The sequence below is a fragment of the Coregonus clupeaformis genome, chromosome 40 (genome assembly GCF_020615455.1).
Source record: "Coregonus clupeaformis isolate EN_2021a chromosome 40, ASM2061545v1, whole genome shotgun sequence".
NCBI classification, from domain to species: domain Eukaryota; kingdom Metazoa; phylum Chordata; class Actinopteri; order Salmoniformes; family Salmonidae; genus Coregonus; species Coregonus clupeaformis.
In genome coordinates this window covers 7541624-7567024 of record NC_059231.1, presented here as the reverse complement: position 1 = coordinate 7567024, position 25401 = coordinate 7541624, and the positions used below count along the sequence as shown (strand labels likewise).

At 47.2% G+C, this 25401-nt stretch overlaps 1 protein-coding gene across 1 annotated transcript in view; it reads right to left on the bottom strand.

Moving 5' to 3' along the window:
- The window catches only part of trpm2 (transient receptor potential cation channel, subfamily M, member 2), a 134008-nt gene that overhangs the window by 102773 nt on the left and 5834 nt on the right, over window positions 1-25401 (bottom strand). The gene's annotated exons all lie outside the window — the stretch shown is intronic.

Genomic DNA, 25401 nt, shown 5'->3' with positions numbered 1-25401 from the left:
AGAGAACTAGTCATTATAGAACCAGTATTTAGAGAACCAGTCATTATAGAACCAGTCATTATAGAACCAGTCATTAGAGAACCAGTCATTAGAGAACAGGAAATTATATTCTATACTTTTCAGAAACTTGGCTGATAGGCTTGGGCGATATACCGTATGTGCCCTATAGCATGGTATTTGGAAAAAGCCAAGGGATGGTTTTTTAATACCGTTGAAACTTTTTCTTTGAAGTAAAAAATAATAATTGTAATATTTGTAGCTACTTTTTAAGTAAATACCTGCAGTCAACTTGTGCAATACATTAGGAGATAAAGAATATTGCTTTCTTAATTTCAACTGTCACATTATTATGAAGCTTTCAGTAGTCCCCAGTCACGTGTCACTTGATGTTTGTTCATAAGCATACAACAACGAGAGACCGGAGTCTTGTGTGTCACTCACTGTTGTCACATGCGTCAGGTGATCTAATTACAGTATTGAATTCACAAATAAATGTTTGCCAGCTAGATATATTATAACTATTAAGGTAACTGTCTAAAATGTGCTAAATGCTCTGCAGTCTGGGTTGCTAATTTAGTAGCTAGTTAGCTATCTAGCTAAGTGGTTGGCTTCTTCCAAAATCAGGCATTTGCTTGGTAACAGCAGAGAATCCCCTCCTGGATCAAGAGCCTTGCTGGCTAATATTTGTTTTGTGCGTTCAGCAAACTGGGAGTAGCATTTTTGAGTTATTTGTATAGTTTAGATCAGAAACTGTAAAAATATTCGCAATGTGCTCGTTAGCATTTAGTTAGTATTCTCTATGGGATTTTACATGTACTTGTTAGCATTGCTAACCTACGGATTACAGAGTATCAGTAGGGTTTGAAAACAGCGCCCCGAATATCCCGATATGGCACAAGGTCGGTATGAAGGTATGACAATCTGAATACCGCCCAAGCCCACTGACGGACGATATGGACATAAAACTCTAGGGTTTCTCCATGCTTCGTCACGACCGGACAGCGGACTCAGGTAAAACCAAAGGGGGAGGGGTGTGCCTCTTTGTAAACAACAACTGGTGTGCTGCTTCAAGTGTGAAGGAAGTCTTCAGCTTTTGCTGATCCAAACTAGAATACATCATGGTAAATTGCAGACCACGAATCTCTCCTCCTGCTTCCTGTTTATAAGCAAAAACTCAAACAGGAAGTACCAGTGACGCGCTCAGTACGCTCAGCACGGAAGCAGTCCGACGAAGTGGATGCTAAGCTATAAGACTGCTCTGCTAGCACAGACTGGAATATGTTCAGGGATTCATCCAATAACATTGAAGAGTACACCACATCAGTCACAGGCTTCATCAAGAAGTGCATCAACGACGTCGTCCCCACAGTGACCGTACGTACGTACCCTAACCAAAAGCAATGGATTTATGGCAGTATCCATACCACGTTAAAGGCTAGAGCTACCGCTTTCAAGGAACAGACATGGACTAAGATAGAGTCCTACTACACCGGCTCAAATGCTCATTGGATGTGGCAGGGTTTGCAGACTATTACGGATTACAAAGGGAAACCCAGCCTGAGTGGCCCAGTGACGCAAACCTCCCAGACAAACTAAATGCATTCTATGCTCGCTTCGAGGCAAGCAACACTGAACCATGCATGAGAGCACCAGCTGTTCCGGACGACTGAGTGATCTCGCTCTCCATAACCGATGTGAGTAAGACCTTTAAACATTAGGGGTGTGCCGACATGGCTATACTTGTATTCGTAATCATATCCGTAAATTGACAGTTGATAGTTGGATCGGATCGGATGATGCTCATGATCTGAAAAAACTAAAGTGTTTTAATATGCCTAATTATATGTTCGCAAAATACCTCCCTGCATGTTCTCACTACAAAAACGCTGCCGATTAGGAGCAGCGCGCGAAGGGGTGTATGTGTCTGTGTGTCCTCATCTTGCAGCGGGCAGCCAAGTTTGCTTTCACTCAGTCAGATTGTGCATCAGTGTTTAATATTTGTTCCCTACCCTCGCCCCGCTTGTTAGCTTGATAACAAACGTCCTCGTCATGTGATTTGTAATAGTAACAGGCACCAGCAATCTAAATGATCAGACCAAAAACATGAGAGAAAAACTGATCAGGTGAAATGATGAAGTTTGTGGACGGAGAAATACACCTTTACTCTATCCAATCAGAGCAGCAGGATCAACGTACAGCCCACCGTTCTCTTATAGACAGGCAAACTAGCCAGTTTAGTTTATTTAGACCACATAGCAGCTCACTTGACTGACTGACATGAGAAAGATGCGTGCTGGCACCCAAATATTTGTTTTTCTCCCAGATCACAGAAAATTACAAAAAATACTCTGTTCATAATCGTATCCATAGAATTGCCGATATCCGTTACGATACTTGTTTTATCCTACTACTCGGCACACCCCTAGTAATAATATCATAGTTAGGCCTTATATAGTTAACATTCACAAGGCCGCAGGGCCAGACAGAATACCAGGACAAGTACTCAAAGCATGATGGGTGATTTGAAGGAGTCAGGCGCAGGAGGGTAAATCACAGAATAACAGGATTTATTCCGGAATACAGAGTTACGCAGTAATGCGTCAAAACAGTCCAGTGGGCAAAACAGGTGCACTGGAACCAAACAGGCACACAGGGAAAATAACCTGGTGATACCAAATACAAGGAGCTCAACCGAGCTTCACTCTTCTCACAATAAACAATCACACACAAAGACAAGGGGGAAGAGGGAACACTTATACAGGTACTGATGAGGGGATATGAACCCCTCATCAGTGTACAATACTGTCACGGTTTCGGCCGAGGCTGCTCCTCCTCCTGGTTCGGGCAGGCTTCGGCGGTCGTCGTCCCCGGAGTACTAGCTGCCACCGATCTATGTTTCATGTTCGATTTGGTTTTGTCTGGATGTTGTACACCTGTGTCTTGTTAGTCCTCGTTAGTGCCCTATTTAGTTCTCGTTGTGTGTGCTTGTCGTTGTGTGTGATTGTACTACTGTTTCGTGTTTTGGAGCTACATTTTCCCTCCAGTGTTTGAGAGGGTTGTTTGCACATGTTTGTGCGTCATTCGTTTTGTCGCCTGTGTGCGTCGTGCATTTTGCCTTCGGGCTTATTTTGCTTCGGTTGGATATATATTTATTGCACTAAAGCCTTTGGACTGAGCCTCTGTGTCCTGCGCATGATTCCTACACCACACCCACCTTCAGCACGCCTTGACAGAATCACACACCTTATTAATGGAATCAGCAGGATCGGCAGTGACGCCTGTGTCGCTCGAGGAGCATCTCCGTGGGCAAGAGGACCAGATCCGACACCTGGAGACCGCTCTACAGGAGGTAATCAACATCATGCACCGATGGGAGGCCAGCAGTGTACCCACACCTCCACCTACCCTGTCCATCCCATCGGTCTGTCCACCAGTCCCAGGTTCGGAACCCAGGGGGATTCGGCTCTCGCTCCCGAGGGCGTATGACGGAACAGCTGCCGGGTGTCAGGGGTTCCTCCTGCAGGTAGAGCTCTACCTGGCCACTGTACACCCGGTGCCCTCGGGATACGAGAGCGTTTCCGCCCTCATCTCCTGTCTCACGGGCAAGGCGTTGGAGTGGGCTAACGCCGAGTGGAGGAAGATGGACGCCAACACCATTACCTACGCCGAGTTCTCCCGCCGCTTCAAGGCCGTGTTCGACCATCCACCTGAGGGCAAAGCGGCGGGGGAGCGTCTGGTCCATTTGAGACAGGGGAGGAGGAGCGCTCAGGTGTTCGCTCTAGAGTACCGGACTCTAGCGGCGGATGCAGGGTGGAATGAACGGGCTCTCATCGACCATTTTCGATGTAGCCTACGAGAGGACGTTCAACGTGAGTTGGCCTGCAGGGATACCCATCTTACCTTCGACCAGTTGGTCGATATGTCCATCCGTCTGGACACCCTGCTGGCCACCCGTGGACGTCCCGAGGGGAGTCCGTCCATTCCGCCCTCCGGCACCTCCGAGCCGAGCCCTATGGAGCTCGGGGGTGCCGGCGCTAGAGAACGGAGTAGGAAGAGCCCGAGGGGGCCTGTCTCCTGCACCAAGTGCGGTCGTGGAGGGCACACTACGGCCAGGTGCTGGGGAGGGTTCTCCGGGAGTAACGACAACAGGTCACGCACTGGGGGGGCCTCCCAGGTGAGTAGACGTCCCACTTACCCAGAGCTTTCTGTTGCACACTTTTGTATACCTGTTTGTTTTCCACAGGTTGCACCTCATTCCCAGCATAAGGCGCTAGTAGATTCAGGCGCAGCTGGGAATTTTGTTGATCGTAAGTTTTGTTTTGAGTTAGGGATCCCTCTCCTACCTGTTGACCAACCTTTTCCCGTTCATGCCTTAGACAGCCGTCCGTTGGGGTCGGGGGTTGATCAGGGAGATCACAGCGCCACTTCGGATGTGAGCGCAGGGGGGTCATGAGGAGACTATACAGTTGTATCTGATCGACTCTCCTGCGTACCCAGTGGTGCTGGGGATTCCCTGGTTAAGCACCCATAACCCTGCTATTTCGTGGCAACAGAGGGCTCTCGATGGGTGGTCTGCTCAGTGCGGGGGCGATGTCTGGGTGTTTCCGTGGGGGCGACTTCGGTGGAAAGTCCAAACCAAGTGCCCGCACTGCACATTCCGCCTGAATATGGGGATTTAGCACTCGTGTTTAGTAAAACTAGGGCGACGCAGTTGCCTCCTCATAGACAGGGGGATTGTGCGATTGATCTCCAGGCAGGAGCAGCGCTCCCACGGAGCCATGTGTATCCTTTGTCTCAAGAGGAGAGGAAAGCTATGGAGACTTATATAGCCGAATCTTTGAGACAGGGATACATTCGGCCCTCCACTTCTCCCGCCTCCTCGAGCTTCTTTTTTGTGAAAAAGAGAGATGGAGGGTTGCGCCCGTGCATTGATTATCGTGGTCTCAATCAGATTACTGTGAAATACAGTTATCCACTCCCTCTGATTGCGACCATGACGGAGTCATTGCATGGAGCGCGGTTTTTCACAAAACTGGATCTCAGGAGCGCGTATAACTTGGTGCGCATTAGGGAGGGTGACGAATGGAAGACAGCGTTTAGTACCACGTCTGGTCATTTCGAATATCTCGTCATGCCATATGGGTTGATGAATGCTCCATCAGTCTTCCAATCCTTCGTAGATAACATTTTCCGGGATATGCAGGGACAAGGGGTGGTCGTATACATTGATGACATTCTGGTGTACTCGTCTACCCGAGCCGAGCATATAACCCTGGTGCGGCGTGTATTGAGGAGGCTGTTGGAGCACGACCTATATGTCAAGGCAGAGAAATGTCTGTTTTTCCAGGAGTCGGTCTCCTTTTTGGGTTATCGGTTGTCCGCGTCAGGGGTGAGAATGGAGGTGGATCGTGTGTCCGCTGTGCGTAATTGGCAAACCCCAACTACTGTAAAAGAGGTGCAGCAGTTTTTGGGCTTTGCGAATTACTACCGGAGGTTTATCCGGGGGTTTTGGACAGGTGGCAGCTCCCATCACGTCCCTTCTGAAAGGGGGGTCGGTGCGCCTGCAGTGGTCAGCCGATGCGGACAGGGCCTTTAGGAGACTGAAGGACCTGTTTACGTCGGCTCGGTGCTAGCGCATCCGGATCCCGCGTACCCTTTCAGGTCGAGGTAGACGCGTCTGAGGCTGGTATAGGGGCCGTTCTCTCTCAACGGTCCGGCACGCCACCTAAACTCCGCCCCTGTGCCTTTTACAGTAAGAAGCTCAGCCCGGCGGAGCGTAACTATGACGTTGGGGACAGGGAGCTGTTAGCTGTAGTTCAAGCCCTTAAGGTGTGGAGGCATTGGCTTGAGGGGGCTCAACACCCTTTCCTCATTTTGACTGACCATCGGAACCTGGAGTACATCCGGGCAGCGAGGAGACTGAACCCTCGCCAGGCTCGATGGAGTATGTTTCTCACCAGGTTCGTATTTAAAATCACGTACATCCCTGGGTCCCAGAATGGTAAGGCAGATGCGCTGTCCCGGCGGTATGACACGGAGGAGAGGTCCGTTGAGCCCACTCCCATACTACCGGAGTCTTGCCTAGTGGCACCGGTGGTGTGGGAGGTCGATGCCGAAATCGAGCGGCGTTGCGTACCGACCCCAGCCCTCCACAGTGTCCTGAGGGTCGGAAGTACGTTCCGCGCGAGATTCGGGATCGACTCATTTACTGGGCTCACACGTCACCCTCCTCTGGACATCCGGGTATCGGCCGGACGGTGCATTGCCTCAGCACTAAATACTGGTGGCCCACTTTGGCTAGGGATGTGAGGGTTTATGTCTCCTCCTGCTCGGTGTGTGCCCAGTGTAAGGCGCCCCGACATCTGCCCAGGGGTAAGTTACAACCCCTGCCCGTTCCACAACGACCATGGTCCCACCTCTCGGTGGATTTTGTGACAGACCTTCCCCTCTCTCAGGGGAATACCACCATCCTGGTCGTTGTGGACCGGTTCTCTAAGGCCTGTCGTCTTCTCCCTATGGCAGGTCTTCCTACTGCCCTACAGACCGCTGAGGCCCTATTTACCCATGTCTTCCGGCATTACGGGGTACCCGAGGATATAGTGTCTGATCGAGGTCCCCAGTTTACCTCTCGTGTTTGGAGAGCGTTCATGGAGCGTTTGGGGGTCTCGGTTAGCCTTACCTCAGGGTACCACCCGAGAGTAACGGGCAGGTAGAACGTGTCAACCAGGATGTGGGTAGGTTTCTGAGGTCGTATTGCCAGGACCGGCCGGAGGAGTGGGCACGGTACATTCCCTGGGCCGAGATGGCCCAGAACTCTCTCCGCCACTCCTCTACTAACCTAACCCCCTTCCAATGTGTGTTAGGGTACCAGCCGGTTCTGGCACCTTGGCAGCAGAGCCAGATCGAGGCCCCTGCGGTGGATGATTGGATGAGGCACTCGGAAGAGACGTGGAACGCTGCCCACGTCCACCTGCAGCGGGCCGTCCTTCGTCACAAGGCGAGCGCCGATCTCCACCGCAGTGAGGGGCCGGTGTACGCACCCGGAGATCGAGTCTGGCTCTCTACCAGAAACCTGCCCCTCCGCCTGCCCTGCCGGACGCTGGGTCGGCGGTTTGTGGGGCCCTTTAAAGTCCTGAGAAGATTGAACGAGGTATGTTATAGATTACATCTACCTGTTGAGTATAGGAATATTAACCCCTCGTTCCATGTGTCTCTTCTCAGGCCGGTGGTAGCTGGTCCACTCCAGGACAATGAGATAGGGGAGACTACTCCGCCCCCACTGGACATCGAGGGGGCTCCGGCGTACACCGTTCGGTCCATCTTGGACTCTAGACGCCGGATGGGGGGTCTTCAGTATCTCGTGGAGTGGGAGGGTACGGCCCGGAGGAGCGGTGCTGGGTGCCGCGGAGGGACATCCTAGACCCATCTCTCCTGTCGGAGTTCCACCGGGACCATCCCGCGCGCCCTGCTCCGCGTCCTCCTGGTCGTCCCCGAGGCCGGGGTCGGCGCACGGCTGGAGCCGCGCGTCAAGGGGGGGTACTGTCACGGTTTCGGCCGAGGCTGCTCCTCCTCCTGGTTCGGGCAGGCTTCGGCGGTCGTCGTCCCCGGAGTACTAGCTGCCACCGATCTATGTTTCATGTTCGATTGGTTTTGTCTGGATGTTGTACACCTGTGTCTTGTTAGTCCTCGTTAGTGCCCTATTTAGTTCTCGTTGTGTGTGCTTGTCGTTGTGTGTGATTGTACTACTGTTTCGTGTTTTGGAGCTACATTTTCCCTCCAGTGTTTGAGAGGGTTGTTTGCACATGTTTGTGCGTCATTCGTTTTGTCGCCTGTGTGCGTCGTGCATTTTGCCTTCGGGCTTATTTTGCTTCGGTTGGATATATATTTATTGCACTAAAGCCTTTGGACTGAGCCTCTGTGTCCTGCGCATGATTCCTACACCACACCCACCTTCAGCACGCCTTGACAAATACAGTATAGTAATTTTAGCCAGTGTACAGTACATTATAATCCTTTAACTCACCATAAAGTTTAGTATAATCCTATAACCCAGCGTACAGCACAGTATAATCCTCTAACCTAGCATATGTTACAGTATAATCCGGTACATTTAGAGTACAGAACAGTATAAACATCTAACCCAGAGTACAGTACAGTATAATCCTCTAAGCTAACGTATAGCACAGTACAGTATAATCCTCTAACCCAGCATAGAGTACAGTATAATCCTGTAACCCAGGGAACAGTGAAGTATAATCCTGTAACTCTGAATATGGTACAGTTTAATCCTCTAACCCAGTGTCCAGTACAGTATAATCCTCTAACCCAGTGTCCAGTACAGTATAATCCTCTAACCCACCAAACATTACAGTATAATCCTCTAACCCAGTGTCCAGTACAGTATAATCCTCTAACCCAGTGTCCAGTACAGTATAATCCTCTAACCCAGTGTCCAGTACAGTATAATCCTCTAACCCAGTGTCCAGTACAGTATAATCCTCTAACCCAGTGTCCAGTACAGTATAATCCTCTAACCCAGTGTCCAGTACAGTATAATGCTGTAACCCACCAAACATTACAGTATAATCCTCTAACCCAGTGTCCAGTACAGTATAATGCTGTAACCCACCAAACATTACAGTATAATCCTCTAACCCAGTGTCCAGTACAGTATAATCCTCTAACCCAGTGTCCAGTACAGTATAATGCTGTAACCCACCAAACATTACAGTATAATCCTCTAACCCAGTGTCCAGTACAGTATAATCCTCTAACCCAGTGTCCAGTACAGTATAATGCTGTAACCCACCAAACATTACAGTATAATCCTCTAACCCAGTGTCCAGTACAGTATAATCCTCTAACCCAGTGTCCAGTACAGTATAATGCTGTAACCCACCAAACATTACAGTATAATCCTCTAACCCAGTGTCCAGTACAGTATAATGCTGTAACCCACCAAACATTACAGTATAATCCTCTAACCCAGTGTCCAGTACAGTATAATCCTCTAACCCAGTGTCCAGTACAGTATAATGCTGTAACCCACCAAACATTACAGTATAATCCTCTAACCCAGTGTCCAGTACAGTATAATCCTCTAACCCAGTGTCCAGTACAGTATAATGCTGTAACCCACCAAACATTACAGTATAATCCTCTAACCCAGTGTCCAGTACAGTATAATGCTGTAACCCACCAAACATTACAGTATAATCCTCTAACCCAGTGTCCAGTACAGTATAATCCTCTAACCCAGTGTCCAGTACAGTATAATGCTGTAACCCACCAAACATTACAGTATAATCCTCTAACCCAGTGTCCAGTACAGTATAATCCTCTAACCCAGTGTCCAGTACAGTATAATGCTGTAACCCACCAAACATTACAGTATAATCCTCTAACCCAGTGTCCAGTACAGTATAATCCTCTAACCCAGTGTACATTACAGTATAATGCTGTAACCCAGTGTCCAGTACAGTATAATGCTGTAACCCAGTGTACATTACAGTATAATGCTGTAACCCAGTGTCCAGTACAGTATAATGCTGTAACCCAGTGTACAGTACAGTATAATGCTGTAACCCAGTGTACAGTACAGTATAATGCTGTAACCTAGGGTACAGTACAGTATAATGCTGTAACCCAGTGTCCAGTACAGTATAATGCTGTAACCCAGTGTACAGTACAGTATAATGCTGTAACCTAGGGTACAGTACAGTATAATGCTGTAACCCAGTGTCCAGTACAGTATAATGCTGTAACCTAGGGTACAGTACAGTATAATGCTGTAACCCAGTGTCCAGTACAGTATAATGCTGTAACCCAGTGTACAGTACAGTATAATGCTGTAACCTAGGGTACAGTACAGTATAATGCTGTAACCCAGTGTCCAGTACAGTATAATGCTGTAACCTAGGGTACAGTACAGTATAAGTATGTCGGGTCGCTTCTCTTCTCTTTTACTTCTTAACAATGGTAAGGGCACAGCGTACTTGGTGGTGGATCTTGACATATCAAGACCATTGCCGAGACTATGATGCAGCTCAAGTTACCCCTATTCCCAAAAACCGCCAACCCTCTCCTGTCCTCAGTCTGTCTGCTTGGTATCACCCCATACTCACACCCTGAGAACACACTACAGTGATGATAGGTCGGGGTAGGAGATCTTCGTTAACAGAGGTGATCCCCAGACCCTATTGGTCCAGTTCTTCTCTCTAACTCTGCGTGTGTTCAGTGGTGCTTGTATGTGTTCTTACCTTTTTGCAGTGGGTAACGTGGACCCAGGTTGCTCTTTCTGCTATTCTAATGGCAAAGGCAGTGACCAATATAACCTGATAGGGCCCTTCCCAACAGGCCTGCTTCCAGTCTTTCTTCTTTAGGGACTGGATGCTCACCAGTCACCTGGTTAGATAGAGTGGGTCACCTTCTCCTTTAGTTCATCTGTGGGGCACAAAACCTCTGACATACCGCTCACATCAGTATTCTCTTTCTAGACTGTATGTAAAAAAAATGTTGTTTTTTTAAAAGTATTTTGTCCTCTCATTCGTATATTATTTAATCCTACCACTAGCCTCTTCCCCCCTCTTGACACATGGTTCTGCTCATGTGTCAATATTACCACCTACCTAAACAATCACTTAGGTAATATTGGTAATTTATCATCCAATTGCCATCCCTTATTTATTTTTGAGACTGTCCCTTGCTTCTTTATTGCTCCTCCCACTTCCTTTGTCTTTTATGGCGGCTAAATTCGACTTTCATTCAGTTCAGAATCAATAGTAATCCAATCAATCAATCTCTTATCTTGTAAAAACACTCGTGTTTAGTTCAAACTCTGTTCTACCCCGGCTCTCACGGGCTTGACCTGAAGACTGATGGTTGGACATGACAGGTCCATACTTAAATCTTTCAAACCTAACACAAACCCCCCTTCATGCTGTAATCAATCAAGAAGATAGCCAAGGAGAGACAGGTTTTAGCCTGAACTCTGCTCAACCCTGGTGCCGCTCCTTTCACAATGTTTGAAGAGAGACAAAAGACAGCCATGGATTGAAGTAAGAGCAAGCACTTCGACCCTAGGTCACCTAAGTCTACTACCTACCAACAAAGAATAAAAACCTCTATGTTCGTGATTAACCCAGTTATATCTAATAGCCCACTAAAAAAACTCCCTCATCACCATCTTTAAATCACGACCAATGTCATATCCCTCTTTACTCTCTACCATTTGGGTAAAATCCCTGTTATATGTAGGAAAAGCTAAGACTGTTTGGGAAGTGAGCAACTTTTTTTTTATTCATAAATTGTTCTTCCTCCTCAGAGTTCCAAATGATTTGACCATGGGCTGCCATTGCCTTCCCATAGATAAGATCACTTAATTTACCAGTATGCAGTACATAATGGAGTACCCAAGCTCTACAGCAGTCTATCATTCCCAAAAAGCTCATCATTCTTCATCTATTTCTGGACAGCTAGTCCCTATCTTAAATGATCCTTTCCAGCTTCCTATTATTACTATCTTCCTGATCTTATTACTAAATCAATGATCTAGGCAATAGCTGTTTCGCATTAGATTGTGCCTTCCTCTCATTACTGCAGCTCATTGCATTAATTTAGTTTCAAATACCAACTTGTTGTTTATTAAAGCATAATAAAAATGAAATGTAAATGACAACATTTGATAATATCTCAACTTACTTCTATCCCGTAAAAGTAATCCAAGATTAGTACAATTGACTAGCAACAGGTATCTTTCATTCAGGGAAAGCTCTCTCTTCTGTTATTTTAATGTTTCAAATCCTATTATTACCAAATTATAATCTTCTTCACACTTTTCACAGCACTATAAATTACCCTCAATTTGATCAAATAAACCATCCCAAAGTCTTCCTCTCATGCCCCCAGAACCACCAGTGTGGATGACCAATCAACACCAGAAAGTCAATACAGAGCCCAGAGGCCATTGAAATCACCCAACAAACCGTTCTATCCCACAGCATAGTAAACACCACCTATGAACTGTTGAAAATCCCCTAAATTCAACATAACAACCCTTTATAAACATCATACTAGGTGTGTTGTTTTTTATTTGAAAAACCCAATTGAAAAACAACAATCAAAGATAGCCAGGCCCCACTTAATTTGGTAGCTCCCCTTTACGACCTAAATACTTCAATACTGCTCCCCCTAGCCCTTGGCAACATTCCAATGAGATAAACTAATCTCTTTCTCCTGGTTATACATTTTGTCAACCTTCAATTACCATCAGTAATCTAAAGATGGTAAGTACACACAAAACATGATACAGATATCCCCAGTCCTAACTCATCAATAATCGTTTGTATCAATCTAATTCCTCATAACTAATCTCACAATGATTATTAAACCCCTAAATCTGCTCCATGTGATCTCATCTCAAAAGATCCATTATCAATTATTTTACCAACACCATAGGAAAATCTGTCTCCCCTTCTATTGTTCCTTTCGCCCCTGTAAATGTCATATTTCATTCATTAGCCAATACAATCACATACTCCGTGTAAGTAAGACATTATATTTTATCCCAGGCATCCCCTTAACATAATGCTATAGGAGACTTCCATCAATCCTGGAAGACACTATATAATACCACGTTTCATTAAGTTCACTACACCTTCTAATATAACCCTATAACCCCTTTCTATTAATTTAATCATTGCAACCTGTTGCATTGATGTTTTTAAAATATAAACCTATTGTTTAATAACTTCATACTTATAACCAATGTTTATTCAATCCATCATCCTAATAGTAAAAACGATATCCCATTGTTCACGTAACGAAACCAAATTATCATTTTAGAATTCACCACTTATTTTCATCCACCACTGGTGTTACTCAACCTATACAATAAAGTATTAACCATTTGAATTCATCAAAGCACTTCCTTCCAGTCAAGTATTTAGACCTCTACTTGAAATCTTACAGCTCAATCCAACTCGCTGGACTGTCTCTATTTTTTCCCCGCTAACCAGAGCCATAAATGATTCTCCTTTGTCCTCAACTCAATTTTCACAGCTCTATTGCCATTTCAGTTTGCTATTCAACTTCTTTAACTGTTCTCTCTGATTCGGCCCTAATTAATAAAACAAATACTTGATATCGTTGATAAGCATACATTTAATGATATTCCTATCATCTGAACTATGTACTGTCTCTCACCCCTCCCCCCCTTCTCCTTCCTACACAACGGGGGAGGCGCGGGGACCTGCCCTAATCATCTTCCTTCTTAGGAAATAATGTTATTCGTACTTGTAACATATTTTCATAGACCTATCTAGAATACTTCTAAAGCTATCTAATTCAACTTTTAATACACGTAAAAACTCTCTCTCCCTACACCCCTATTGAATAAGTGAGTCTTTCTATTTAATAATAATATGCCATTTAGCAGACGCTTTTATCCAAAGTGACTTACAGTCATGCGTGCATAAATTTTTTGTGTATGGGTGGTCCCGGGGATCGAACCCACTACCTTGGCGTTACAAGCGCCCTGCTCTACCAGCTGAGCTACAGAGGACCACCAACCACGCTACACATCTTCCATTCAACATCAACAAACCAAATACTCAGTAGTATCCGGTTACCATTCATACCAGCCGTTGAATTCACTCATACACACAGATTTCACCTTATGCCATTGAAATGCCAAATAAACCATAATAGTTCAATGGAGCCCCCTATTGGCTCTCCACTATTTATACATTACTTCTATAACCACATTAGTTATGGTCCGATTACCCATTAAACCTTATCACATAATCAAACAACGCCACAACCTTAAACTCATATGGGGCGGCAGGTAGCCCAGTAACCAAGAGCACCATGTCAGCAACCGAGAGGTTGCCGGTTCCAATCCCCGAGCCGACCAGGCGAAAAATCTGCCGATGTGCCCCCGAGCAAGGCACCCAACCCCAATTGCTCCTGCAAGTCGCTCTGGACAAGAGTGTCTGCTAAATGACCAAAAATGCAAATGTAAATATTCTCTACTTTCTCACCCATGACGTACGTCTACGTTTGGGTGAGAAAGTTCATACGTATATATTGTTAGAAATGTATAGGTACCTCTCCAATAATCGCTTCGTGGTGTTTTTAGCCAATTCTTAATCGACACAAATCACTTCTTCAAACATTTTACCCGTGGAACCAAAAAATAGACTGTCATTTCCCGGACATTGCCCTTTCCTTTATCTCTGCAGTCGCGATGGTTATGACCTGTTTTGTTACAGTATTTACACGGGGCCTTACACTCTCTAGCAAAATTCTCTAGTCTTTCCTGACTCTCCAAAAGCCATACTCTCGCTGTGTCTAGCCCCTCCCCTCGCTGTTTCTTCAAACCCGTTCCACAGTTTATATGCATCTGCCTAATCATAACCTCTAACTTCTCCACATCGAGATGCCCAATAAATCCATACCTCTTCTCCCAAATGTATCCATAAAACATATATCTTTCATCCCCCGTTAATTCTCGGACCTCTTTAGAATATTTATTTCCCATGGTGGAAAAATAAGAAATCCCCCCCGTTTAGTAATAATTCAATCCAGAATTATTCTCCTGGGACTTATTATCTGGTGCGACTCTTGAGCCAATGTTTATGATCTGTTTTGTAATTAACCATTTAAATTATCCAACCCGTAACCCAGAGTTTTTTAAAACCCCAGTTTCATGAAAGGGATGGGACAACCATTTTTTTCTCACGCTACCTATTTTAGTCCCTTCCTTGAAACAATTATCACATATTTCGATGGATCATTAGGTCTCACACGTCTTGACTTGTTTAATGTATCTATCTCACACGATGATAATTATCTCCCTTCCTGTTTATATTGTAAACACTGTACCCCGTACAATCTCAATATTAACTAGTTTATTTTGGTAATGGCCATTCACCTTGAGTCATTTCAGACCCCCTTCCTCCCTTTTAATTCTCTTATGAGATTTTGGTAACTATTCTCTGCCCTCCACAAGAATTACTATTCTCATACAAGTTCAAATAATTACACCAAAATCCATGAATAAAAATTACTGACATTCTCCTTGCAGTTCGGATTTAAATGCTTTTTCAATCTCGTTAACGTCTTTATCGTTCATAAGATTAATCACCGGCCTGTTTATAACCTTAACGTCGAAGGCCAGGTCTATTCTATACGGATGCTATCATCCGCCCGTGCACGGTTTTCGGTGTCCTCAGAACGATAAAGACGTATTTTGAGTTCCGCCCGAAGGACCATTTGTCACGAGAATTTCTATCTCTAATTAATCAAACTTAATGCTCTGAATAATTCCCAGAGGGTGTAAATTATCTGGTTTAATCATGAATTAAACAAAGGTCCACAACCAGCAAGAATGATCTGTATGTTTTAATCATGGAGAGTTCTGGCGCCAAAAAACATACATACAGCTTTTATATCCCTTGACACACAAAGGCACTTTGCTCCGCCCACCTTTAAACCGTTTCTCAGTCCCCTTCACCCTGGAATGCTTTCTCAACAGTTTTTAACTCCTCCCCCTCTGTTAGTGGGTTGACACTACATTATAACTCTAACACCGTTCACACATTTATACTGTATTTGGGGTGAAATCCTTTAGTCATTATTCTTAAAATACAGTTCAGTATAATCCCCTAACCCAGCATACAGTAAAGTAAAGTATAATCCTCTAACCCAGTAGAGTGTACAGTTTAATCGTCTAGCCCAGTTTACAGTACAGTTTAATGCTCTAACCCAGCATAGAGTACAGTTGAATCCTCTAGCCCAGTTTACAAAACATTATAATCCTCTAACCCAGCATAGTATATATATATATATATTTATTTTTTATTTTTTATTTTTTATTTTTTTTGTCATTTAGCAGACGCTCTTATCCAGAGTGACTTACATGAGCAATTAGGAGAGGGGAAGCATCGCGCCGAGGTCCAGACCAGACCAGGGGCGCAACGGGGAGGCAGAGAGGGAGAGGTCGTCACGCCCAGAGCCGGAGCCGCCACCGAAGCGAAAAGCCCACCCGGACCCTCCCCTGTCATGTCAGGTTTGTGCGGCCGGAGTCCGCACCTTTGGGGGTACTGTCACGCCCTGGCCTATATAACTCTAGTTTGTTGAGTCCGGGTGTGGAAATCTAGGTTAGATATTCTATGTTTAGGTTCTAGTTCTCTGTTTCTATGTCTGGCTGGGTGTGGTTCCCAATCAGAGGCAGCTGTCGCTCATTGTCTCTGATTGGGGATCATACTTAGGTAGCCCATTGCCTACTGTGTATTGTGGGATCTTGTTCTGTTTAGGCGTGTATGTGTATAGCATGAGGACTTCACGTTACGTTGTTTCTTGTTTTGTTGTATGTTTATTGAGTAAATAAACATGTACGCTTTTCACGCTGCACCTTGGTCTGACCCGTCTCTCAACGATCGTGACAATTGTTTAAGTAGACTGGTATTAAAATAATTATTTAAGGTCAATGAAAATATGTTATTATGTAGTAGTGGTTTGTGGATAAGATCTAGATAGTTGAATATAGAACGTTCTTTGACAATTTGTAATTATTATTATTACATTCTATAGTTTGTTTAAACACCAGTGAGTTATGCAGACAGTTAATTAATTCTAAAAATGATAATCTGTTTCTGGTTGAACAGGAGGTCGTTTTTACCATTACGCTGATGGAGTAGTAACTTTTTTTTGTAAGTTATGAAGTTAATAAACAATAGGTTGTTATTTTAAAACATCAATGCAACAAGTGGAGATGATTACATTACCAAACAGGGGTTACAGGGTTATAGTAGAAGGGGTGGTGAACTTAATGAAACGTGGTATTATCTGATGGGAGTTTTTTCCCCCAGGATTGATGGAAGTACCCTATATGTTATGTTAAGGGAAAAACGTCTCAAACAACTTTTTTTATAGATGCCTGGGATAAAATATCCCGGCTTCCTTACGCGGAGTAATTGATTATATTGGGGAATTAATCAAATATGATATTTAGAGGGGTGACAGGAACAATATAAGGGGAAACAGATATTTCCTATGTTGTTGATCAAGTAACGATACGAGGATCATTTGATTTGGGATCAAAAGGAGCAGATTTAGGGGTTGAATAATCATTGTGAGAATTAATTTCCTTATACACTGCTCAAAAAAATTAAGGGAACACTAAAATAACACATCCTAGATCTGAATGAATGAAATAATCTTGTTAAATACTTTTTTCTTTACATAGTTGAATGTGCTGACAACAAAATCACACAAAAATTATCAACGGAAATCAAATGTATCAACCCATGGAGGTCTGGATTTGGAGTCTGATCCAACTTTGATGTAATGTCCTTAAAACAAGTCAAAATGAGGCTCAGTAGTGTGTGTGGCCTCCACGTGCCTGTATGACCTCCCTACAACGCCTGGGCATGCTCCTGATGAGGTGGCGGATGGTCTCCTGAGGGATCTCCTCCCAGACCTGGACTAAAGCATCCGCCAACTCCTGGACAGTCTGTGGTGCAACGTGGCGTTGGTGGATGGAGCGAGACATGATGTCCCAGATGTGCTCAATTGGATTCAGGTCTGGGGAACGGGCGGGCCAGTCCATAGCATCAATGCCTTCCTCTTGCAGGAACTGCTGACACACTCCAGCCACATGAGGTCTAGCATTGTCTTGCATTAGGAGGAACCCAGGGCCAACCGCACCAGCATATGGTCTCACAAGGAGTCTGAGGATCTCATCTCGGTACCTAATGGCAGTCAGGCTACCTCTGGCGAGCACAGGGAGGGCTGTGCGGCCCCCCAAAGAAATGCCACCCCACACCATGACTGATCCACCGCCAAACCGGTCATGCTGGAGGATGTTGCAGGCAGCAGAACGTTCTCCACGGCGTCTCCAGACTCTGTCACGTGCTCAGTGTGAACCTGCTTTCATCTGTGAAGAGCACAGGGCGCCAGTGGCGAATTTGCCAATCTTGGTGTTCTCTGGCAAATGCCAAACGTCCTGCACGGTGTTGGGCTGTAAGCACAACCCCCACCTGTGGACGTCGGGCCCTCATACCACCCTCATGGAGTCTGTTTCTGACCGTTTGAGCAGACACATGCACATTTGTGGCCTGCTGGAGGTCATTTTGCAAGGCTCTGTCAGTGCTCCTCCTGCTCCTCCTTGCACAAAGGCGGAGGTAGCAGTCCTGCTGCTGGGTTGTTGCCCTCCTATGGCCTCCTCCACGTCTCCTGATGTACTGGCCTGTCTCCTGGTAGCGCCTCCATGCTCTGGACACTACGCTGACAGACACAGCAAACTTTCTTGCCACAGCTCGCATTGATGTGCCATCCTGGATGAGCTGCACTACCTGAGCCACTTGTGTGGGTTGTGGGTTGTAGTCTGTGGGCTGAGGGGAGCAGTTAGTATAATTAGGTCGTAATAGGGAGTTACCAAATGAAATAAGGCCTGGCTATTTTTGTTTGTTGTTTTCCAATTGGGTTTTTCAAATAACCACACACAACCCACCTATTACAATGGTAATATAGGGGTTTTATTTTGATTTTAGGGGGTTTTAACGGGTCAAATATGATAAGTCTTAAAGGAGCACACACATACATTTTTTTTTAAACATTTTAGTCATTTAGCAGATGCTCTTATCCAGAGCGACTTACAGTAAGTGAGTGCATACCATTTTTATTTTTTATTTTTTATACTGGCCCCCTGTGGGAATCGAACCCACAACCCTGGCGTTGCAAGCGCCATGCTCTACCAACTGAGCTACACATGGAGCTTTATGAAGTTTTTTTTCTTTTATGAGTAAGTTTTGAGTAAACACGTCATTTCTTTTGAGAAGAAATGTCATGAGGACTTACTGTACGCTTGGGATACATAACATTTATGAAATGTTTTGACTGTTGTTAATGATTAGTTTATACTAAGCGCCGTGCTCAGCTGGTAGAGTGGTCCTCTGTAGCTCAGCTGGTAGAGCACGGCGCTTGGTCCTCTGTAGCTCAGCTGGTAGAGCCTGGTTAGCCTCTGTAGTTCAGCTGGTAGAGCACGGTGCTTGTAACGCCAAGGTAGTGGGTTCGATCCCCGGGACCACCCATACACAAAAAATTTATGCACGCATGACTGTAAGTCGCTTTGGATAAAAGCATCTGCTAAATGGCATATTATTATTATTATTATTACTATAGAATGGAACACTTCTTTGAAGGGTTTGAATGACCTCTGACCTCTGTCCTGACTTTCTAGTGTGAATTGATCACCCACACTGGAGTCTAGAGGCATGGGATGAGGAATTTAATGTAATTTATTATACAGAGTTGGGGGTCATTTATAATAAGAATAATTATGAAGAAGTTTATAATTTGGTAATAGTCCTATATATGTATGATTCGGACCATGACAAGGACTGAATGAGGGATAACTGTCACTAGTCAATACAATTGAGTTAAGGTATTGTCAAATGTTGTCACGAGTTACAAAGCCAGAACCCAGAAGCAGACCAGGACAAGGTAAGTAGAAACGAAGGTGAGTGTTTATTTACAAATTCAAGAGTGATGCTGAATAATCCAGGGAACAGAGCGGGCGGCGTTGATTAGTTGTTGGGGGTGCAGTGGTTGTTCCAATCATGGCTCGGCAGCCGCCGACCACCAGGCAGAGGTTGGATGAAGGTTCCGGACGAGTGACTGCAGATGGAACAAAACGGAGGTAAGTAAACAACAAACCAACAAGGTGCAAAACAACAAAACTAACGCTAGAAGCTCTAAGACTGATACTCTGGTAAACCTACTGTTCATGGCTAACGATCCGGCAGGGAATGGATGTTAGGCCAGAGCCTAAGAAGGGTGATGATCAGGACCAGGTGTGCAGATTGCTGATGGGATGCAGGTGCGGAAATCAAGAGAGCTCCCGCCTACAACGTTGCCCGGCAACCAGGCAGGGAGCGTTCCAGAACCCTCGGGAAACTGGAGATCACGAGCAGAAAAACTAGTCCACAGACAGGACCCGACTCAGACTGCCGGGATCGTTACAGTACCCCCCCTCCGACGAACGCCACCGGGCGGACTCCCCGGAGCGCCAGGATGGAGGCGGTAGAAGTCACGAATGAGGTCAGCATCTAGGATCTGTCGCCGCGGAATCCAACTCCTCTCTTCAGGACCATACCCCTCCCAGTCCACGAGATACTGGAAACCCCGGCCCCGCCGTCTGGAATCCATGATGCGTCGCACCGTGTAGGCAGGACCACCTCCGATCATCCGAGGAGGAGGAGGAGGAGGCGGAGGAGGCAACAGAGGACTGAGGAAAACAGGCTTGAGGCAGGAGACATGAAAGGTGGGATGGACTCTGAGCGTCCTCGGTAGTTTGAGCCGAACTGCCACTGGATTGATCACCTTCTCCACCACAAACGGACCAATGAACTTCGGTAACAACTTCCTAGACTCAGTCCGTAAAGGAAGATCCCGTGTGGCCAACCAGACCCTATCTCCGATGGTATAGGTGGGAGCGGGGATCCGGCGACGATTCGCCTGGAGCTGATACCGGTCCGAAACTCTAAGGAGTGCCTTTCTGGCCCGATGCCAGGTCCGGTGGCAACGACGAATATGGGCCTGAACAGAGGGCACTGAGAGCTCCTTCTCCTGAGAAGGGAACAAGGGAGGTTGGTAGCCATACAGGCACTGGAAGGGAGACATCCCAGTGGCAGATGTAGGGAGAGTATTGTGGGCATACTCAACCCAAGGCAACTGAGAGACCCAGGAGGTGGGGTTGGAAGAGACCAGGCAGCGTAGCGTGGATTCCATCTTCTGGTTGGCTCTCTCCGCCTGACCATTGGATTGGGGGTGAAAACCAGATGTGAGACTGACTGTAGCTCCAATGGCCAAACAGAAGGACTTCCAGACAGCAGAGGTAAACTGAGGGCCACGGTCGGAAACGATATCACTGGGCAAACCGTGGACCCTGAACACCTCCCTAACCAGGATCTCGGACGTCTCCGAGGCAGAGGGAAGCTTGGCAATTGGCACAAAGTGGGCGAACTTGCTGAATCTGTCCACGATAGTCAGAACGACCGTGTTCCCCTCAGAAGCGGGCAACCCAGTGACGAAGTCCAGGGCCAGATGCGACCATGGTCGCGGGGAATAGGAAGGGGTGAAGCAGTCCAGAGCTGGGCCGATTGGTACTCTTATTCTGCGCACACACTGGACAGGCAGCAACAAAACCCCGAGTATCCTCGGCCATGGCAGGCCACCAAAAAGCGTCTGCGAAGAAACGCCATCGTCCGAGCCACGCCAGGGTGACAAGCCATCTTGCTGGCGTGGGACCATTTGAGGACAGCAGGACGAACCGACTCAGGCACAAACAACCGACCGGGTGGACCGTTACCGGGACCGGGCTGCGTCCGAAGGGCCGCCATCACCTCCTCCTCAATCTTCCACATAACTGCTCCCACGACGCAGTTCCGGGGGAGAATTGTCTCGGTCTTGGACCCACTCTCCTCCGTCTTGGAGAACATCCGGGACAAGGCGTCCGCCTTGCCGTTCTTAGATCCAGGTCGGAACGTCAGGGAAAACTTGAATCGTCCGAAAAACAACGCCCACCTGGCCTGGACCGGGAGTTGAGACGTCTAGCCGACTGCACGTAAGCAAGATTCTTGTGGTCAGTCCAGACAATAAACGGTTGCTCCGCCCCCTCCAACCAGTGGCGCCACTCCTCCAAGGCAAGTTTCACCGCGAGAAGCTCCCGGTTACCCACATCGTAATTCCTCTCCGCAGGCGAAAGGCGACGAGAGTAGTAGGCGCAGGGATGGAGTTTACTGTCCGTGGAGCATCGCTGCGACAGGATGGCGCCAACTCCCACATCAGACGCGTCCACTTCAACGACGAACTGACGGGCCGTGTCCGGTTGAGAGAGAATCGGTGCGTTGGTGAATCGCCTCTTCAAATCCAGAAACGCTCGATCCGCCTCCGGATTCCACTTGAAGGTCCTGATACTGGAAGTCAAGGCAGTTAACGGAGCGGCCACACGGCTGTAATCCCGGATGAATCTGCGGTAGAAATTCGCAAACCCCAAAAATCTCTGGAGCTGCAATCTCGTACCGGGCTGGGCCCATTCCAGAACCGCTCTAACCTTCTCCTGGTCCATCCTAATCTCTCCCCTGGAGATGATGTACCCGAGAAAGGATGTCGTGTGGGCGTGAAACTCGCACTTCTCGGCCTTCACGAACAGGCGATTCTCCAACAATCGCTGCAGAACCTGCCGGACATGCTGGACGTGGTCGGAAGGTTCCTTCGAGAAGATCAGAATGTCATCCAGGTAAACAAACACAAAGAGACCGATCATATCTCTCAGGACGTCGTTCACCATACTCTGGAATACCGCTGGAGCATTGGTCAGTCCAAACGGCATCACCTGATACTCGAAGTGACCCATCGGTGTATTGAAACCCGTCAACCACTCGTCCCCCTCTCTGATCCGGACCATGTGATACGCATTGCGTAGGTCTAGCTTGGTGAACACCGTAGCACCCTGTAAGGAGTCGAAGGCAGAACTCATCAAGGGCAGGGGATACTTGTTCTTGACCGTGATGTCATTCAACCCCCGATAATCAATACACGGTCGAAGAGAGCCATCCTTCTTACCCACAAAGAAGAATCCTGCCCCCAGGGGTGATGACGAGGACGAACGAGACCAGCAGCTAGGGACTCCTTGATGTAGGTCTCCAAAGCCTCACGTTCAGGTCGGGAGATACTGTATAACCTTCCCTTGGGGTAGACAGCTCCAGGGAACAGGTTGATGGCACAATCATATGGTCGGTGGGGAGGGAGTGACAGAGCCTTCTGCTTACTGAACACTTCCCCCAAATCGTGATATGTCTCGGGAACCAGGGACAAATCTGGGGGGTTTAGCCTCAATCACCTGACTGGGAACCGAATGGGGACAGGCAGTCTTGAGACAGTTAGCATGACAATCAAGGCTCCAACTCGTTACCTTGCCCGTCACCCAATCGAACGTGGGATTGTGTTCCTTCAGCCAGGGGTATCCAAGGACCAGAGGAACATGGGAAGACGGCAGAATGAAGAATGAAATCATCTCCGAATGATTCCCCGACAACAGCATCTTAACCGGTTCAGTCCTCATCGTGATACGTGCCAGCCTACTGCCGTTCAGAGTGGTCGCTTCAATGGCTTCTGGCAATTGCTCCTTGGAAAGCCCCAGCTGTTCCACCAACTCGGCATCAAGAAAGCTTCCATCGGCACCTGAATCGATAAAAGCGTTAATCGCTAAGCTCTGATTCCTGTTCATAAGGGTAGCCGGGAAACGGGGTCTGACAGAGGTATTGAGAGGTCGAAACTGGCTCGCTAAAAGTCCTCCCAACTTTAGCGAGCCGCGCAGTTTGACGACCGCCGGGAACAGGTGGCGAGGTAATGTCCCGAACCACCACAGTAGAGGCAACAGTTAGTCCTACGTCTGAGTTGGCGTTCCTCCTTGGTTAACCCGTGCCGCCCTACTTGCATTGGTTCAGAATCGGGAGACAGGACCTCTCCACTAATCCTGTGTGGTGGACGATGATCGACGTATTCTGGTCCAATCCCCGACCCGACTGGAACCTGAGAAGCTGATCGATTGGACGGAACCCATTGCTTCTCCCTCCTTCGCTCTCGGACTCGATTATCCACCCGAATAGACAAGGCTACCAAGCTGTCCAGGTCACTAGGCTCCGGATAGGAGATCAACTCATCCTTGAGCTGCTCCGACAGACCCTGGTAAAAGGCCGCTTGCAGAGACTCCTCATTCCACCCACTCTCCACAGCCAACGTCTTGAACTCGATCACGAAGTCGGCCACGCTGCGAGTTCCTTGGTGAAGCGAAAACAGGCGCCTAGCTGCGTCCCTCCCTCGGACGGAATGGTCGAAGAGCTTCCTCATCTCGGCCGTGAAACCCTGGTATGAAGCCATGCAGGGGTCTTGTCGTTCCCAAACGGCTGAAGCCCACTCCAGCGCTCGACCACGCAGTAACTCAATCACGAAGGCTATCCTAGCCTTGTCTGTGGCATAAGAGTAGGGCTGTAGATCGAACACTAACCCACACTGCATAAGGAAAGAACGGCATCTTCCCAGCTCCCCCTCATATTTATCCGGCGTCGGAACCTTGGGCTCACGGAAGGACACAGCTCCAGAAGCGGCAGGCGAGATGGGTGAAACCGGTAGTGGATCCTCCACCGGAAACTTGCGCTGGTTCTGGACCTCCGTCAGACCGGTAGAAAGGTTCCGAACTGCCAACGCGATCTCCTGTAGCTCCGTGCTATGATGGCCCAACATCTTCTCCTGATGGGTAATGGCATGGCGAACAGAGTCCAGGTCCGCTGGGTTCATTACTGGCCGGATCGTTCTGTCACGAGTTACAAAGCCAGAACCCAGAAGCAGACCAGGACAAGGTAAGTAGAAACGAAGGTGAGTGTTTATTTACAAATTCAAGAGTGATGCTGAATAATCCAGGGAACAGAGCGGGCGGCGTTGATTAGTTGTTGGGGGTGCAGTGGTTGTTCCAATCATGGCTCGGCAGCCGCCGACCACCAGGCAGAGGTTGGATGAAGGTTCCGGACGAGTGATGTTCATGGCTAACGATCCGGCAGGGAATGGATGTTAGGCCAGAGCCTAAGAAGGGTGATGATCAGGACCAGGTGTGCAGATTGCTGATGGGATGCAGGTGCGGAAATCAAGAGAGCTCCCGCCTACAACGTTGCCCGGCAACCAGGCAGGGAGCGTTCCAGAACCCTCGGGAAACTGGAGATCACGAGCAGAAAAACTAGTCCACAGACAGGACCCGACTCAGACTGCCGGGATCGTTACAAATGTTGTCATTTTAATGTCATTTATTATTTTGGTTTAACAAACAATGTTGTTGTTTTGGAACATATTTTTTTCCCTTTATTTAACTAGGCAAGTCAGTTAAGAACAAATTCTTATTTACAATGACGGCCTACACCGGCCAAACCCAGACGACGCTGGGCCAATTGTGCGCTGCCCTTATGGGACTCCCAATCACGGCCGGTTGTGATACAGCCTGGAATCGAACCAGGGGGTCTGTAGTGACGCAGCAAGCACTGAAATGCAGTGTCTTAGACCGCTGTGCCACTCAGGAGCGATCGTATGAATCACGATGTGAGTCATGTGTCCAAAGGGGGGAAGTACTGCTCGCATGAGGCTTTTTGGTAAATATGCTAATTGTATTAAGAATATGAGCAGTGGTAATTAATGTGTTATGGTTTAGATTAAATGTTTTATGTACAAGTGTATTTGTGGTATAAGGTGGGATGTAGAGGAGGCCTGTCTCTGAAACTAGTGGACTGCAACAAGATTCAAGAATGTGCACTTCCTAATCTCAAAGCTTCTCCTGACTGATAAGAAGAC